General features: G+C 50.8%; 1 long non-coding RNA gene across 3 annotated transcripts in view; it reads right to left on the reverse strand.

The window, feature by feature from the left end:
• LOC115948030 overlaps window positions 1–17349 on the reverse strand; it is a 66360-nt gene that overhangs the window by 9653 nt on the left and 39358 nt on the right. For 2 of the 3 annotated variants that reach the window (XR_004081888.1, XR_004081889.1), the window contains exon 4: window positions 12644–12732. This is a non-coding gene — a long non-coding RNA (uncharacterized LOC115948030). Of the gene's footprint in view, window positions 1–12643; window positions 12733–16054; window positions 16070–17349 lie in introns of those variants that run through there. The other variant, XR_004081891.1, reaches the window with a different exon arrangement.

Here is a 17349-nt window from a genome sequence, read left to right on the forward strand (position 1 = left end):
AAGGAGAAATCCTGCCGGCCTCAGCCCCACCACTGCTCTCCTTACCTCGTGCCAGCCCAGCTGCTGGCGCCACAGGGATGAAAAAATGGGGGTTTCTAGACAAGGTACCCGAAGGTCAGCAGGTTCAGCCTCGACTCTGAACATCCCAGCAGCTGGGAAACAACATGGCAGATGTTGTAAACCCTCCCCAGGTCCTGCTTGGGGGCGTGGAATGGGGCACAGCCACTTGTGTGCTAGGGCAGAAGTATTCTCGCTGAGGCTTCCAGGGCTTTGAGGTGTTTTCCTTCAGACACAGAATCCTGGCTTGGAAAGACCTTAAAGTCCATCTCATTCTACCCCCTGCCATGGGCAGGGACACCTCCCACTATCCCAGGTCGCTCCAGGCCCTGTCCAAGCTGGCCTGGAATGCTCCCAGGGATCCAGGGGCAGCCACAGCTTCTCTGGGCCCCGTGTGTCCCTTGCAGGTCCCCCCCAGGCACAGGCAGGACCGTGACTCGCCTGCCCCACGTTTCCCCAGCAGCCAGGCACCCAGAGGTCCGTGCTGGAGGTAGGAGCTGGGGTGAGCTGCAGGCTGAGGCTCCCCAGAACCCCTCATGCCCCCGAGCAGAGGGGTCAGTGTCCCCCCGGGCGGCCGCATCCCGCTCCCCGCTGCCGAAAGCCGCCGGCTGTCCCCTGGAGGTGGCTGCAGCAGGAGCGGGTGTGTTTGTGTAATAGTTTGCAACCCTTCAACATGAAAGGATGGAGACGGATGCGAGTTATTATTATGAAAATGAACCGAGCAACAGACAAAAATATTCAGGAGATGTAATCTGCTTCCCTACAATGCGCTCGCAGAGAAGAGCACTTGGCAGACAGGAGAGTCGCCGTCAGATACATTGCCTTTTGTTAAATTGCTTTTGCTCTGACAATGCCTTTTAAAACCACATGCAATCTTAATTTAAAATACCCAATACCTCAAGGTATAGGGGCCCAGTGCTGGTCTCCAGCTTGGGATTTGTCCAAAACTATTCCCTCAGCTTAATGCTGCTATTCCTCATTTTAATCACACAACAAATGTGGGAGCCTGAATTTGCCTGTAAGAATCCATCACTAAAAATTAATGGGGCACAGATTGATTCCCCTGCCTGCCACCTCAGTGTTGCCCAAATCCCCAGAAGGTTTGCCCAAGGTTTTCCTGAGGGGCAGCTTTGACACGCACGATGGGCGGAAAGCGAAGCTCAGCTTTTTCATCCTTTTAGGAAATGGTTAATGGTGAGGAAACGCCAAATGTGGCAGGGCAAGACACTACTGCATTTTTATTTTCAGAGGCAGAGTGGTGGGAAAAAACCCCCAAACAAACCAAGCAGCACTTGCACGTTGCTGCTCCTGCCCTACTTCACTCCCGGCTGCTCCCTGGCACGGAGCACGAGGCCTCCATGGACCAAGGGTTTGGCTGTGCGCACCAGCTCTGCACTGCTTCACTCACCACTCAGTACAACACCCCACCACTCCCTCCAAGGCCCCTGGGTGCCAGATTTATCCTCTGCCCATGGCAGCTGAGAGCCTCAAAGTGCGTGGTGGCATTTTGAGGCCATCCATGAGGAAGGGCAGGTCCAGGCACGATGCTGGCTCCAGGCTCAGCCCATCCATCAGAGCTCCTCCGGCCTCCCACCTCCACAGATAACCTCCTTGCCTATGCTAATTCCCTCAGAACATCAGGCAGACTGTTTATATTTCTCTACAGCCAGAACAGGCTGCTGACACAAATCAGCCATTAGCCATTCACACTGAGGAGTCTCCGCTAATTGTGCAGAATGTAATTAGTGATTATGTAATATCTAAGCTCTTGCAACTGTCATTAATGTCCACTATTCACCAGAGATAGTTCTTACTGAATTAGGGAATGATTACTGCATGCTAAATCTACTTAATCCTAAATATGCTAATTAACACCGCCTGCACTTTAGACAGTGGTTAAAAGCACTAGTCACCTCAAAAAAAGGCTCTGATACACCAGAACCCAAATTGCCTGCGAAGGATTTTCCCTCAAAAGGTAAATTTGTTTAATTAAACGCTGTAGTAAACTGTTGGGCACAGCCCTTGATTAAGTGCAGCCCAAGGAGGGGCCTTCTGGAATGATCTTGTGAGGTGCCACCGCAGGGCAGCAATGTCCTGCAGCATCCCAGGTTTCCTGCAGCATCCCAGGTCTCCTGCAGCATCCTGGTCCAGGCACAGCCTTTCCCCCATGCCTGCCAGTGCTCCCCAACAGGCCTGACATGAGCAGAGCCCAATGTGAAACAGTTTTCCAAAGGCTCTCCCTCCAGGATTAACCACCCCACTCTTCAGGTCATAAAGAATAATATTCCTACAGGCAGATATAGGAGCTTCCCCTCAATAAATTCTGGCTTAAATCCTAATTTGAAGATCAATCGTGTAATTTTAAGATTGATTGTGCAGAACAGACTTCAAATATTAAATGCTAAAGGAATGGGATAAACAGAGCAATTGTACAGGTTTGAAAGGTCCCTTTCCAAGGCCTGGGGTGTTTAATGTATTCTGGGTTTCTGTAGGAAAGAAAAAGATATGGCTGTCATGAACCCCAGGATAATAGCAGCCTGTGATTTATGAAGATTCCTCCTGCTTATATATTTTAGATAAATAATGCCCCTGTGTGTCTCTCTGCACTCATTCATAACCAAAAGCTGCCCGGGCTTGTGCAGGAACCTTTGGAATCAGCTCAGAGGGACGGGATAACTCAGGGATCAGACACTGAATAAGTCATGGTGTGACAAGGCCAGGAGTGCCCCAGGCAGAGCCACGGAGCATGGGCACACCCAGAGCTAGAGTGTGCTCCACACAGGAGTAGAGCCAGAGGTGTGCTCCACACAGGAGCAAACATGGCCCAGGGGGCAAACACAGCCCAAGGACCTCAGCTTGCCCACCACTACAATCACCAGTGCCATGGAAATGAAAGAATTAGCCGCACAATGAACCCCTAATTGCCTGGCAACAGCATTTAGGCCCCATTAGGTAGATTTGTAACTGCTTCCAGAGAAATAAACTCCTGTGTCATTAGATAACAAGGGAAGAAATAGGTTATTTCCTTTTTGAAAGGTATGAAAGCTTCCAATTGCCTGATGTATGTGCTCAGTAGATTATTTTCTGTCATCTCAGTTAATTGAATTTTACCCATTGCTCTCAGAATTCCTCCCTTTCGTGTAAGGTTAAAAAGTTCAGAGGAGTCATGTTTTTGAACGGCATCCATTTATCGCACGAGCCAACCCCAGCTGCACAAAGCGCGCCAGGAAAAGGGAGCAGCGGCCAGCAGTGAGGGAATGGCTGCAGCATCCGGCTGGGCTGGCCTGGGATCATGGAAAAACGTCACTTGTCAGGCAGCCTCCAGCTGGGACGCCGCCGGGAGCCATCGGAAGGGACCTGCTGCGCGCTCCGTGGTTGCCGTGCGGTCACTGCGCCTCCTCCCCTGCAAAACCAAACTGGACGCCCAGAGTTAAACTAATTGCTCAGATTGCCCTTGCTAGTGTGCCAGCTGGGATGGAGTGCCACGGGCATCAGCCAGACATGGGAGGAGCCCGTTATTCCAGCCCTGCTCCAGTGGTGGCTCTGTCTCCCCGTGTCACTCTGCCCGCCATCGCCAGAGGTGACCAGCCCTCACTCTCAAGCAGCCCTCTCATTTCTGCCTTTGCAAAGCAAACCTAGGCAGTTGTTCTTGATTTCTGAGTAAATCCAGAGCATGTGTCATTCCTCTCATCATCGCTCTTAAACCTCACCAGCTCCCCCCAGTCACTCCTGAGAGGCAGCAGCACCTCCCATCGCCAGCAGTGCTGCCCTGGGGAGCTGAAAGCCAAACTTAAACTTCTGTGAGGAGCTCTGCTTTGATGCCGTGGGACATTTGCTTTGCAGACCAGCACCTCCCAGAACGAAAGGGCTGGCTTGGCCACAGAAATATTACCAAAACCATCATCTGGTGACTCCAGAGCCACTTAATTTTAAACCCTTCTGAAAAGCCAGCTCCATTTTCTGCTTTGGTGGAGACCAATTCCCCGCGCTGGCGTAGGAGAATAGATCAGCCCCGGCAGCGGGGCGTTGTTATCCAGCTCCCAACTATTATGACATAGTTTCTATCAGAGCAGTTTTCTTCTCAGCCAGTCAAGTGGAATGATCCCTGAAAGCCGTGGTTTGCGGCAGGGATGCGCTCGGCGCTGTCAGAAATCCGTGGCTGCCCACACGCAGGCCAGCAGCCGGAAAACAAGGACGTGCAAAAGGGCCTGCAAAGGCACTGGGCAGGGGGCAAGCAGCAACAAACCCAAGGATGGGAGGAAGAAAAAGAAGTATGGAGAGATGAGTAACGTGGAGCAGCCAGGCCCAAGGACACGCTCATTCCCAGTCTCTGAGGTGCTGCGTGTGTCGGGAGCTGGTTGTGCCTCCTCCCTCCTCCCTGCCCAGCCTGGGCACAGGGAAACCTCCTCAACACCACAGGGGCATCTCAAACCTCGGGACTGGAGGGGTCAGGCACTGCTCCTTTTCCCCAGGACTGAGGGATTCAGAATTGGGAGACCTGCTTCAGAGAGCTGGATGCCAATCCGGCCTCTTCTTTGGCCGGTTTGTAGAACTCCTGAGGAGAACAGGAGAGGCCCCACATCACCTCCAGGCTCACCTGCAGGGCTCTGACCCCATAGGTGCATGGGGGGCCATTCCCCCCATTTGGAGAGAATGGGATTGGGCTTCTGCTGGGCTGGGGCTGGTGGTCCCCAAAACCCATCTCTGGTGGGCTGGAGAGGCATCACAGACACCAGGGAGGAGGAGAAGACCGAAGGAAAGAGCAGGGCTGCGCTTTTCCACGCCGTCTTTTTGTTTTATTTGGTTTTAATTGCACCCCAGAGCCCCTCGTATTAAACATCCCTAATTAAGGAGGGCCAGGGAGCGGGAGGTGGCCGGAGTGAGGCGGGAGGCAGCGCGGAGCCCCTCCACCAGCAGAGCGGTGCGTGGGGATACCCTTGTAATCTACAGAAATCTGGGAATTATGATGGATATTACATAAATCAACCCCCCTGTGTCAATAAGGAAAAAAACATTTTTAAAAGAAAAGCAGCTGATAATTAACCCTGAGAGCACGGGTTTAACCCAGATCACCTTGGGGAAGCGCCCGGACAAAGGCAGGCATTCATCCCGGCCTTTCTCATTTAAATAACCCGGCCTTCATTGGCTCCTGAGGGATTGCTCGGGAATTGCTAAACCGGAGGTTTGTTCGGGTTTGATGTGTAGTCGCATTGATTTCCCCCTCCCTCATCTTAATAAAAGGCATTTTATCGAGCCCTGGAGCGGGGCAGGGCGAGGCATCCCGCAGTGGGTGTTTGCCAGCCCACAGGAGCTCTGCTGACACCTCCAAGCTCACGGAGCTGCAGGATGGCTCTGAGCAGCATCACCAGCCCGTTGCTCATTAGGAATAACCCAATTATTACTTAGCAAACCAGCTTTGCCCGGAGAAGCTGTGGCTGCCTCTGGATGGGGCTTGGAGTAACCTGGGACGGTGGAAGGCGTCCCTGCCCATGAAATGAGATAAGCATTAAGATCCTTCCAACCCAAATCATTCTGGGATTCTCTGCATTGATTTTTGAGCCTGCCTTTTGGCTTCTCCAGAAGCCCATAGGATCATTTAGGCTGGAAAAACCCTCTAAGATCAAGTCCAACCATTCCCCCGACACTGCCAAGGCCACCACTAACCCATGTCCCCATGTGTCCCATCCATGCATCTGTTTAATCCCTCCAGGAATGGTGACTTCCCCACTGCCCTGGGCCGCCTGTTCCAATGCCCAACAGCCCTTCTGGACAAGAAATTTTTCCCAATATTCAATCTAAATTTCTCCTGCTGCATGTTTTGAGGCCGTTAATCCCACGGTGTTTCCTCAGACAATCATCTGGCCAGTTTTGCTCTCATGGCACCCAGCAAACCTGCCAGCCCCTCACGCTGGTCAGACCAGGCCCCAGGGAAGCTTCTCCAGCAGGTTCCTGCCGCCCTACCCTAATGCTCCACGCTTTTCCCATGCATCCATAATTACTCACAGGGCAGCACCTGAAAACTCACACCAATCCTGGTCTTTCCTCTTGTTTTTCCTCTCTATGAGCCATCTGTGTGTGCGAGTGCTGGAACCAGGATGAAGCAGCGATAGCTCAGGGGAGAAAGCTGCAGGCTGGAGGGAGAGCTCCTGCAACGCTCTTTCCTCCCATGGCTGCTGCTGGAAAGCCTGGCAGGGATGTTCCTGCACATGGTTCTGCAGCACCCACACACCAGCACCTCCTGTAGCCCACAGGGAGCTCCCTGTCCAGGTCAGACACTGCTGGCAGCCCCACATGGGACAGAGGATCCAAGCACACAGCCCTGGCAGGGAGGACACACAACCTGCCTGCATCGCCCTGCTCGCAGAGGGCTGCTGCTGGTGATGGACACATCCTTATTCGTAAGTATTTAATGTTTCTTAGGAAGCACTTCTAAAAGAAATTGGTATGTAATGACAGCACTCACTGGAAAACAGGCCGATTATAAAATGCACTAACTTATCTGGTATTCATTTGAAAAGTAAATGGATGCAAGTAAAGGTGAGAGTTCACTACCAATTCAAATATTTTGCTCTAACAGGCTCTAGCACTCCTACTTTAATTCAAGCAGAAGCACAAGTATGAATAATCAAACTGGATGATGCTCATCAAAACCTTTGTGCCTTGCACCATTTCAAATGGTCATTGAAGCTTAATGGCAAAAAATTTACATTATTCCTTTAATTTGTATTCTGTTCCTTCCTTCTGAGTGATGTGATTGTGATTTTCTGTTGCCGGCTGTATTATTTTGATGCAAATGTTATGTGCTGCTACAGTCCAATTTCCTGCTTCGCCCTCCCCTTTTCTTCCCCCAGGAAAGAAACGACAGCTAAAATAGTTCAGAATTGGGGAGGGATTCTGAAATAGTTCCTTAACTACCGCTCCCAATTAAAGCAAACAATGCAGGGTCTTGAAGCACCCTGAAAAGCTGAAAATTAATTATTAGCTGAAGGGGGAGGGAAGTGGCTTTGCTCCCTGGACCTTCAGAAAAAAAAAAAAAAGAAAAAAAAAAAAGAGAGAGAAAAAAGTGAGGGATCCCAATTCTGCCTACAAAAGAATTAGAAAAGAAAATTTGTAATTCAGTTAAAAACTCCTTTTGCTGGCACATAATCACCTAGGGATGAATGCTTTATTGAGAGGCATGGGGCTGCAAACCAAAGCTTTGAAAACAGGAGGCCCCCGGGGTGCTCCCGGCACGTAATATATGCACCGACTAATTTATTGCGCTGTGACTAATTTCCATTCCTTGTGCTCGGAGTTGCCTGGCTAATTACAGGGATGTTTTCTTAACTCGGGTAATTGCGCTGCCCGTGCGCCAGCCCCACGCTGGCTTTGATGCGCCCCCATGGGGTGGCTGTGCGGGGCACCGCCCTAATTAGATTGGCTGCCTTAATTAGGGGAGATGGATGTGGGGGTGCCCAGCTCCCCACCATGCAGGCACCAGCCTGGCAGGGCAGCAGGGTGACACCCAGCCCCAAGCTGGGCTCTCCCAAAACCAAAGGACATCCCAGCATCCATGCCATCACCCATCCCATTCCTACCAGAAAGGCCAAGCTCCCAGCAGGAGCATCCCTCCAAACACAACAAGGGGACAGCCCCGTGTGACTGTGCCACCGCTGCTTTGCTCAGCCCATCTCCAAATCTGCTGCCTTGATTCTTTCTGTGGCGGTCGCTCACGCGGGCACAGTCGTTATTAGGCAGATAATCACTTCCTTGAAATAATTCCAGCACTCAGCTCTAATAAAAAAGGTTTCTTAGCAAGGACCCTCGGTGAAAGGGGCTCAGCGCTGCTCTCTGCACGGTGTGGGTCAATTGGGCTCTGCTCCGTCCTCTCTCCAGCCCAACAATTGCCTTTCACCCACTGAAGAGTGGCCCAGGACACCCATCCAGGGCCAGCCTTGAGCACTCACCTTAATAAAAGCTTGACATCTGAAATTCTGCTGCTTTACCCCTGCCCTAGCAAAGACTTGGTCAAGATCCTGGAAAATTAACGTTGTAGTGGTTAAAACCCATCCCCTGGCAGGGAAGGCCAAGGGAAGGTGGCAAACACCTCAGTGCCAGAGGCTCCCACAGGGTAGTGGTGACGGAACCGTGTGGGAAGCAGCGCTTCCCGCTGGGATGTGCCGGCCTCTCTGCAGGACTGGGCCATGGCTGTGTCACCCACACCCACGAGATCCTGGCAGAGATGCCAGGAGAGGCCATCCAGCTGGAAGACTGGGCAGCACCAAGAGTCCCCAGGTTGTACCCAGCCTATGGGCTCTGACAGACCCTGTGCTTCTCCAAGATGAATTAAACCCTCATCCAGCTGCAGACGCTTTCCTCCGAGCATTTGGGACCTCTGGCAGCTTGAGGAAACAGTCATTTTCCTTTTATATTCAAATAAACAAACCAAGTGTTTCAGCTCCTGTTCAAAGGTGGAGTATGACCTGGTTTCACACACAGAGACACCTGAGAGAAGGAGAAATTCAGTGTCTGTACCCCAAAGTGAATTGACACGGACACCCGGACAGGGGTGGATCCGGCACCGCAGATTCTCTCCATGGCTGCCCAGCCAGGCTCTGGGTGCAGCCCTCCAGCAGCCCCCTTCCCAGCACACCAGCAGGCTGGAGGGCTCGGAACAGGTTTGGGAGCTTGGTTTGTTCACCATGAAGCCAGCTCCATGCGGCCTGTTGTGCAAAGCCAGACATTCCCAGGTGGATTTTGGGGCGGGGAGCCCGTGGCTGCCGGCACGCGGCGCACGGGGCTCTCGTGGCCTGCCGGGCACCAGGGGTGCGTGGGAGATGCTCACGTGTGTGAAGCATCTTCTCAGGCTCACGCTTGCTGTGAGAAAGGAAATAAAAAGGACCTCCCCCCTCCAGCTGCCTTCGGCATCTCCTTTCTAATAACTTGGCATATTCACTTAATACAGGCCTGCTCCTTCCAAGTCGTTAGCGGCGGCGGGAGACACAGCCGGAACGCTGACCTGGTTTGCTTGCCAAGACAGAGCAAAGAGAAACCTTCACATAATCATTTCCAAACATTAAAATGGCTCCATTGTCATTATAGCTGAGAGATTGAATTCGCCTCATCAAAGCGGCGTATGACAGGTGACTCAATAGGCTGGTGCCAAGCGCGGAGGCAGGAGATTAGCAGGGCACTGATATCATTATTTCCGCCTATCACAGATTCGGCAGGGAGGCAATTGTAATTTCTGGGCTTATTAGTCTGCATTCGCAGGAAAAAACCTGGTGATAAACCTCAGTGTGACAGCCAGGCATTTGTGCAGCAAGTGCTGTCACAGTGACACTTGGAAAATGCCAATGTGGATACGTTCTCCTAATCCCCCCTAATGGAGGTTAAAGCCTGGCACAAAGGCACTCTTATCACTGATCGGGACACTAATAACATTTGCATTTTTAAGTTAAATATAGTAAGTAAAGAGTAAGTCTCCTCCTCGCGGCTTCGGCAATTAACTCGGCCTCGGAAGGATGAGAGCCGAGCGGAGATTCCAGCCAGGAGCGCTCTCTCCCACGGTGGGTCAGCATTCCCAGAGCTCCCACCTCCACTCTGGGTGGGTCAGCATTCCCAAAGCTCCCACCTCCACTCTCGGCGGGTCAGCATTCCCAGAGCTCCCACCTCCACCCTCTGTGCTCTCCATGTCCCGGGATGGGACCTGGCAAAGCGAGGGAATGCTGGCTGGTGGGGGCTGAGTAGGGCTGCTGGGCCAGGGCTGCCCTTTCCCCCAGCAGAGGAGATCCTTCCAGGGCTTTCACACACTTTTACAAGAGGTTTTGCTTCAGATGGACTCTTAAAAAACTCCTAGGGTTTGTTTTCTGCCCCACGGTGCCAGCTGGGCTTGGGGCTCCTGTGGGAATTCCTCCCGGACACGAGCCCGGCACGTGTGCCACAGGCGTGCACACACACGCTCTCCACAGGAATTTCTTAAGGAAAAGAATAATTACAGGTGGTAAACTGTTACTTTTCCACATTTAAATAAGAGACCAATTAAGAAGACTATGTAATTCAATTCTGGAGTGAGTGCCACTGAATTCAATTTGTTTCAGGTCAATGAATATAATGTGAAGTTATTAACAAAAAGGTCAGGGACTGCATATAAAATATACACACATGACACAGGCAGAGTAATTAGTACACATTTCACATGTTCTGCTGCTCAGACATATGGTGTAGAAAACCTGAGCGGGATTAGATGGTAATAAATGTTCCCCTCTCCCTCCCACCAGCTCCCTATTTAAATAGGGTTTGTGGCTATTTCCCCGGTGTTCCTGGGATCTGCCCGAGGCTGAGGACCCACAGCCCACACAGCAGCTCTGGGGTGGGACCCTCAGCCAGGGCAAAGCTCCCAGGAAAGCTGGGACTCTCACAGGGCAGGAGATCCCCATGGAGCAGCTCAAGCCACAAACCAGCACATGCTGGTGCAGGGACAGGTTTTGGGGACCTCGTTCCCCTCATGCTGCTCCTCCCCAGGCCATGCCAACAGAGCCACAGCTTTGTGGCACTCTCACCAAGAATTGCTCTGTTTCTCCATGCCTGCTTGCTACAAGTGCACACTCAATGTGAATTTACTGCATTGATGATAATAAAACAGTCAAATTATACAATTAAGCGGTGGTTGAATTTGAAAAAGTCCACAGCACACATTAAAAAAAAAAAAAAAAAAGAGGATAATAAAGCCCCAAACTTCTTTTTGACCCTAAGCTTGAGTAGTGGACACCTGGATTCTCTTGCAGGGAAAGATGCACTTTGATAGGGGAGGAACATGAGGACTTGGGAAAAATTCCTCTGAAAGTTACAGAAAGAAATCCCAAGGTACGAGAACTCTGCCCAGCACCAGAGGTGCTCTGGTGTCACTCACACCTGCTAGGGATTCTCTGCTGGTAAAGGATAACCCAGATGTTATGGTTTGTGTGCTCCAGCGTTTTCCTTGGCATCTTGTGTTCAGAATGAGACACACAACCCATTTCCCAAGATGTGCTTTACCCCCAGTGTGGCCTGATGTGCTGAGGAAATGAAGTGGTTTGTGTATATTGACTAATAATTACCATTTGCTACTGAACCTGGGAGCAGAATCCTCAACTGGAGATATTTGTTTTACCCATCATTCCTGTCTGGGTTTTGTACAGCTGGCTGCAGAAAGCAACAGGAAAAGCAGGAAAGTGGAGAGCTCCAGGAATGGTAGGGACTGTCCTGGATCCACACACGTTTAGGATTTGTCTGCAGAGAGGGAACTGTGAAGCGACATTGGCTGGTACAGCTTCAGGGGTGAATTACACCTGAGATGGAGGTGTTAATTAATGGTCCATTGGCCAGGTATTCCAGTCAGGATCCCATCTCCAGAGCAAGCAGCAGGATTCTCTGGGTTTGCTCTGAGGTTAGTGCTCATGGGACAGCCTGTCCTTAAATCAGGGAGAGGGGCCTCGTGAGGTCTGGCCTGGCAGCAGCTCAGCCCTCACCCCATTCCTCCCTGCAGCAGCCCCTTGGGAACATCCCATGGGCATCCCACTGGGAGATGGAGCTGCAATCACCAGCAATCCCAGGCACAGCAGCAGCCACCAGGATTCCCCACAGGCACAGCACAACCTCCCTGGGCTGTTGGGACAAGGTCTGATCAGGGCTGCTAAAACTGGTGGGTTTCTCCCCACTTCCCAAAATCCAGCATCCCATATTCATCCACAAGAAGAGGAGCGGACAGAGGAAGGACAGCTCAGCAGGTTGCTGAATATACCATGTGGAGACGCCAAAAAAATAAAAAGGCAAACAGCAAACAAACAAGAGAAATCTATTTTGTTGTTAATTAAGAAGTCATTCCCTCCTAACCGGTTTGCACTCCCCCTGACTCCTTGGTCTTTAAAATCACTAAAGCAATTTAGTAAAAAAGTTAACACAATTTTACTGTCTGGCTGTGGTGGAAGAGAACAAATAATTTAAAAGCATGGAAATACCTACACAAAACCTTTGTTTTTCCTTTTTCCCCCCTTTCCTTCTGAATCTTCTGTTCCCTACCCTCAAACCCCACGGCACGACTCCCCAAACCTCCCCACGACCGCAGCGGTTCCCAGCGATGCTGCTACCCCTCTCCACGCCTGGCGTTGGGTTTTCTGGGGACACCCCAGGGATGTGCCCAGCGTTTTCCCATGCCGGGGGTGGGAGCAGACCTCCCAGGCTCGGGCCACCGCCGGGGCCACGCGCGCTCATTAACTGAGGATTGCGAATGGGTCAGCAGATCTATACACAGCTGTGTTCCCCGGCCTGCTTTATTTATTTCTTTCTTTTTGCAGGATGCTGAATAACTAACCTTTCCCTCAATAGGCAGATTTAAAAAAAAAAATAGGATCCATCGCACAGCAGCAGGATAGCCTTGCTCTGTTTTGACCTTTCTGAAATTAATTTCCCAATCTTAGCTTTCAAAATCAGAGATTGAAAAGACCTATTAGATCAGCCAATCCATCTTATCACTAGCACGGCAGCAAGCAGAGACCCCAGCCAAGTGCTTCTCTATGCAGGGAAAATATTCTGGAATAAGACGGGGAATGAATTTAAAGTGAAATACCTGTTCCGGAATATTCTGCACGTGGACACGTACTCTGGAATAACTGCAGCTGATCCTGACTCTGCTCAGTTGACACCTGGAGCCGCCCACTGGAAGAGAGGGGAGAGAAAAAAATTCCTATTTTAGGATAAGAAGTTATTTTTGTTGGGTAGCTCTGTGAAATAATTCTCTCCTGACCCCTTTTTTCCCAGGCACGCTGTTGCTCACAGGGCAGCACCACCAGGGAGGAGAGGGATGGGTGCTCAGGGAATTCCCCCCTGACCTGCAAGGGTGTAGATCAGGACAGAATTCTGGTCTGCATCTACTGCAGGAGCCTGGGGTGTTAACAGGCACCTCTCCCGACCTGCAGTGTAGCTGCTTTTCTGGGAGCACTGCTCTTCTCAGTGGGTCCCGGCTGCTCCAGACAGCAAAAAACTTGGGGGTAAAACCCCAAATCTTATTGTTTGCTGTCCTGGCCAGCAATGCCAGCCCATGGTGGGGGTCCCCAGGAAGGCCCCCTTGGTGAAGGGAGTGCTCCTGCTCCCTCTCCTCCTATTCCCCTTGGAATCCCTAGGGCTCTGAAGGCTGTGTTTTAATGCCAGCAGTGTTGATCTGGAGGGAACAGGTCACCACCCTGTGCTGACCTTGGTGTCCACCTCCACCCTGCCCCTCGCTGCCCAGCAATGCCTGGCAGGCTTGGACATCTCCAGTGTGGCATTCCCAGGGCTCTTGGGGGGACATCTGTGGGGTTTGGATACGCAGGGCAGCACTGAGGGGAATCCTTCTTCTCGAAAACGAAGCAGGCCTTGCAGCAGGTCTGGTCACACCAACCTGCCCGACTGTGGCCGTGCCCCAGGTGGCTCAGGGAGGTGGCTCCAGCAGCACATGGAGCCCAGGTGTGCCCTGTCCCCTCTGGAGTCACACAGGGATGGGGGAAGCCGCCAGCGATGCCGAGCGGAGCCGTGGCTGTCACGGGTATCAGTGCTGGGAGACAGGAGAATGCATTCCAGGTGTGTGGAAAGCAGCTTCTCCCCACGAAATGTGATGGGAAGGAGCCTCTGCCAACACCTGCAGAGAGCCTGTGCGCCGAGGAGCTGGGAGTTAACACCAGCAGGTGCCTGGCAGTTTAAAGCCCTGCTGCATCTCCTATCAGCTCTGTGGTTTGGTGAACAGCTCCGAGTCTTTTCCCATGGAAACCCCTCTGTTCCGCCTGGGCAGCTCCTGCCCTGTGCACCCACCACCCCCTGCTCGGGGAGCACCGAGAGCACACAGCAAACTCTGGGCACTCAACAAGTCCTCTGCGCACACACTCAGGGCCAAAAGATCAATATTGACACTTTAGATGATTTCTCTCGATTTGTTTTTTCTTCAATTGTTGGGGCAAAGTTCCACTTTTCCAATATCTTGGGTTCTTGGCTAATAGAAACAAATAAAGTGAAAGCTTCTGTCCACAATGGGTGAGGAGCATCCATTGTCAGCGGGCGCTAATCGGATTAAATTGGCTCCTGGCTCTATTGCTCGGGGATAACTCACTCCTAAATTTTTTCCCATCTCAAGGGGATGGGCCATTGTTGCTTCCCCCCCCCCCTTTTTTTTTTCCTATTTAAATCTGACAGATAGAATGAGGAACGGCTGGAGCTGACGGCTCTGGGAACAAAGAGCGGAGCCCAGCCCGGGGCCGTGCCTGGTGCCGGCCCCCCAAGGCCCTTCTCCCGCTCGGGCATCACCACTGCTGCCCTCTGGAAACAGCATTTAAAGCCTGGATGCGGCCAGGCAGGGAAAAAACCTGCGGCTGTCCACGCTCAGGTCGCTCCCCATTAGCATTTTAATCCGTACCCCTGGCACAGCCCCTTGGAAGGAGCTGCAGCAGCAGCAGCAGCCGCGTTCCAGCGAGCAGCCCGAAGAGAGAGACGGCCTTAAATAATGCCACCTTCGCAGGGAGGCCCCGCCAGCCGCCAGCTACATTTTTGCCCGGAGTCTGATAATTTTCAAAGCTATTGGCAACCTGGGAATTTTCCTGCCTTATCACCAGGGCTCAGCTAACTTCACTAACACTAATCAGAGCTGGAATCATTCATTCAAGGATTGCATGATCATGTTTTTCTTTAGCGGTGACAGCTGCCTGAGCCGCATTAGCAATGCAGATGAGTCAGCCTAATAGGTTAATGCAGAACACGCGAAAATTAGGTTTAATCCCCAGTGAAATAATCTAACATTTTCACATTTCTTGATGTTGGGATAGAGACATTGGTGGTGACTCAATTAGGTGTAATGTAGATCAAAGCAAATTTACCTTCTGGCTGAACCTTCCCCATAGTTTAGATAGAAGAATATAAGGGTTCTTTGCTAATTGGCCAATGGCCGTGGGGAGAATTGTACGGAAAGGGAATCGCGCTCCGGATCGGGGTCTGGAGCAGGGCACGGGCTCTGCCAACACCAGACACAGCGAGCAGCCCCTGCTCCTCTCCGTGCAGCCTCACAAATGAAGACGTCTGGGGGCTTTTCTGCACTTTTATTTTACTCCCCCCTCCGCCGCTCCCCCATTCGTTTTTAATGTCCCGTGCCGCAATATCCCCGGCGAGGTTTGAAAGACCTTGTGCGATAAAAGGAGCGTATAAAGGAGAGGAAGAACCCCACCCCGTCTAATGTTTCCATTCCCGGGGAATAACATATCAAACAGCAATCGCTTCCAGTCGTAAAGGGAGGGGAACAAAAAATTACATGCCCTCAGTTGCCAAATTATTTTTTGCCTTGACATCTTAATTCTTAATCCTTGTGTGTGGTCAAATCAGCCTACTATAGACAACCAATCAAGCAATTATTCCTAAATTATATTTGCCCAGCTCACATTGATTGGTTATTCTTTTCTTATTGGGTAAGCTCATTAATTCCGAGCAGCTTGCTTATTATGCTTTCCACATCATTTTCCTTCGGAGCCTATCTACTCACACCAGCCTGCTGATGTTTCAAGATGCCACGCAGAAAAAAAAAGGCCGAGTGATCTATTGCATTGTCTCTTCCAGCAATTACAATTCACATTGCTGATTAACTTTGATGTGAAAACTAATGAGATAAGGCAAGTTATCAAGGCGGACCTGATCGTCATCTCATTTATAGAGCATTTGCCATCAGTGAATGACAAAAACTAATGAAGATGTATCTGACAGCAGGCTGAGCCGCGGCCGAATTTCGTTTCTCATCAGCGAGTGCTCTGCTTCGAACTCATCAGTCTATCTGAAACATGTGGAAATTAGCTTAATAATGAAAACACTTCATCCAAATAGACAAATGTTTACATTAAAACAGCTACGTGATAAATAGATGTTAAAGATTTTATGCCTTCTTGAGTCTAAACAATGGAGCACAAAATATGTTCTCATATTCACTAAATCATGCCCATAAAAGCTCCCTCCCCACGTGCCGCCGCCGTACCTGCAGCGGGCTCCCCTCTCTGTGGCTCACGGAGATTCCTGGGCTGCGGCTGGAATCACTCAGGCTCTAACTCAGGGATGCCCGTGCCAGCGCTGGGCAGGGACAGGGGGGCTGGCCCTGCCCACACCTGGGGCACACGGCTCCCAAAAGCAGCTTTTTTAGCGCTTTTTTACTTAGAGGTGCTGCACGCTGACATTTACCCAAGGTAGAAAAAGGGACCCGCTTGGCGCCCTGTGTACTTTACAGAGTGTAAAGCACGGGCATAATTCATGTAAATACAGCAGCGTTTCTTTCCTGAGCCGTCACCAAAAAGCCGCCTGCAGTATCAGTCTAGTTTAGAAATGTTGTGATAAAAGGGAGGCAGGCAGAGCTGCTCCCATTTTTAATATTGTGGCTTTGGTATCTTTATTTATGAGAGACTATTTCATATTTGTCGGGCACTATTTCACACGCTTCTGCTATGTCCAAACGTATCCTCGAGACGGTTTTGCATCTGGAATAAAATATCTGTCCACAATACTGGTATCAGAACAACACTATTTTTAATAAAAAAGACAGGCATCTGCAAGGCAGAAGGGTGAAACTCTCGCTTCTAAAATTATTCTAAAAACTGCAATACTTCAATTAAAATAAAGAAATAAAGAACTGGTAGAAGATTCTCTTCCTTTACCATGATATTTCCCTCTCCCTGAAAAATATATACAGACAGGCTATGAAGCATTGCCTCCTTTAGGAAAAAACCAAACCCCAAGCACGTTATCCCCAATGTAAGAGGAACTTTAAATTTGATTTTTAAAAAACGGTTATCCAAGCGGAGTAGGGAAAAAAAAAAACTTAAAAAAAAAAAACCAACTAAAAAAACACCTAAAAAAAAAGAAGAGAGCTTTTGCAGAAAAGGCACAGGAGCTCCTAGAAATTCCGTGCAGCGGTGGCTCCGTGGAACACCCAGCGGAGCTCCCGGCTGGGTTGCGGTGCCCCCAGCCCGTTCCCTGCGCCCCGCACTCACCGCATCCCCCGGCTCGGCCCCGATCGAGCTGCCCCGGCCCCAATCGGGCTGCCCGGGCATTGTGCGGCTCAGATTAGCCCGCACAAAGGGCCCGCATCCCGGCTAAGTTAAAAGAAAAGCCTGCTAGGAAGCGCCGGCGACAAATTACTACTTCAGCGCTGGATTAAATGTAAAAGCCCTTCACAGAGCTGCAGATAAATCCTGCGCGCTAGAAGGAACCATAAAAGTACTCGTTCAAGAGCTACAGGCACAAGTGGAAAATTGAACCCAAAAATTTTTTTTTTTTTTT

The sequence above is a fragment of the Geospiza fortis genome, unplaced genomic scaffold (genome assembly GCF_000277835.1).
Source record: "Geospiza fortis unplaced genomic scaffold, GeoFor_1.0 scaffold275, whole genome shotgun sequence".
Taxonomy (NCBI): domain Eukaryota; kingdom Metazoa; phylum Chordata; class Aves; order Passeriformes; family Thraupidae; genus Geospiza; species Geospiza fortis.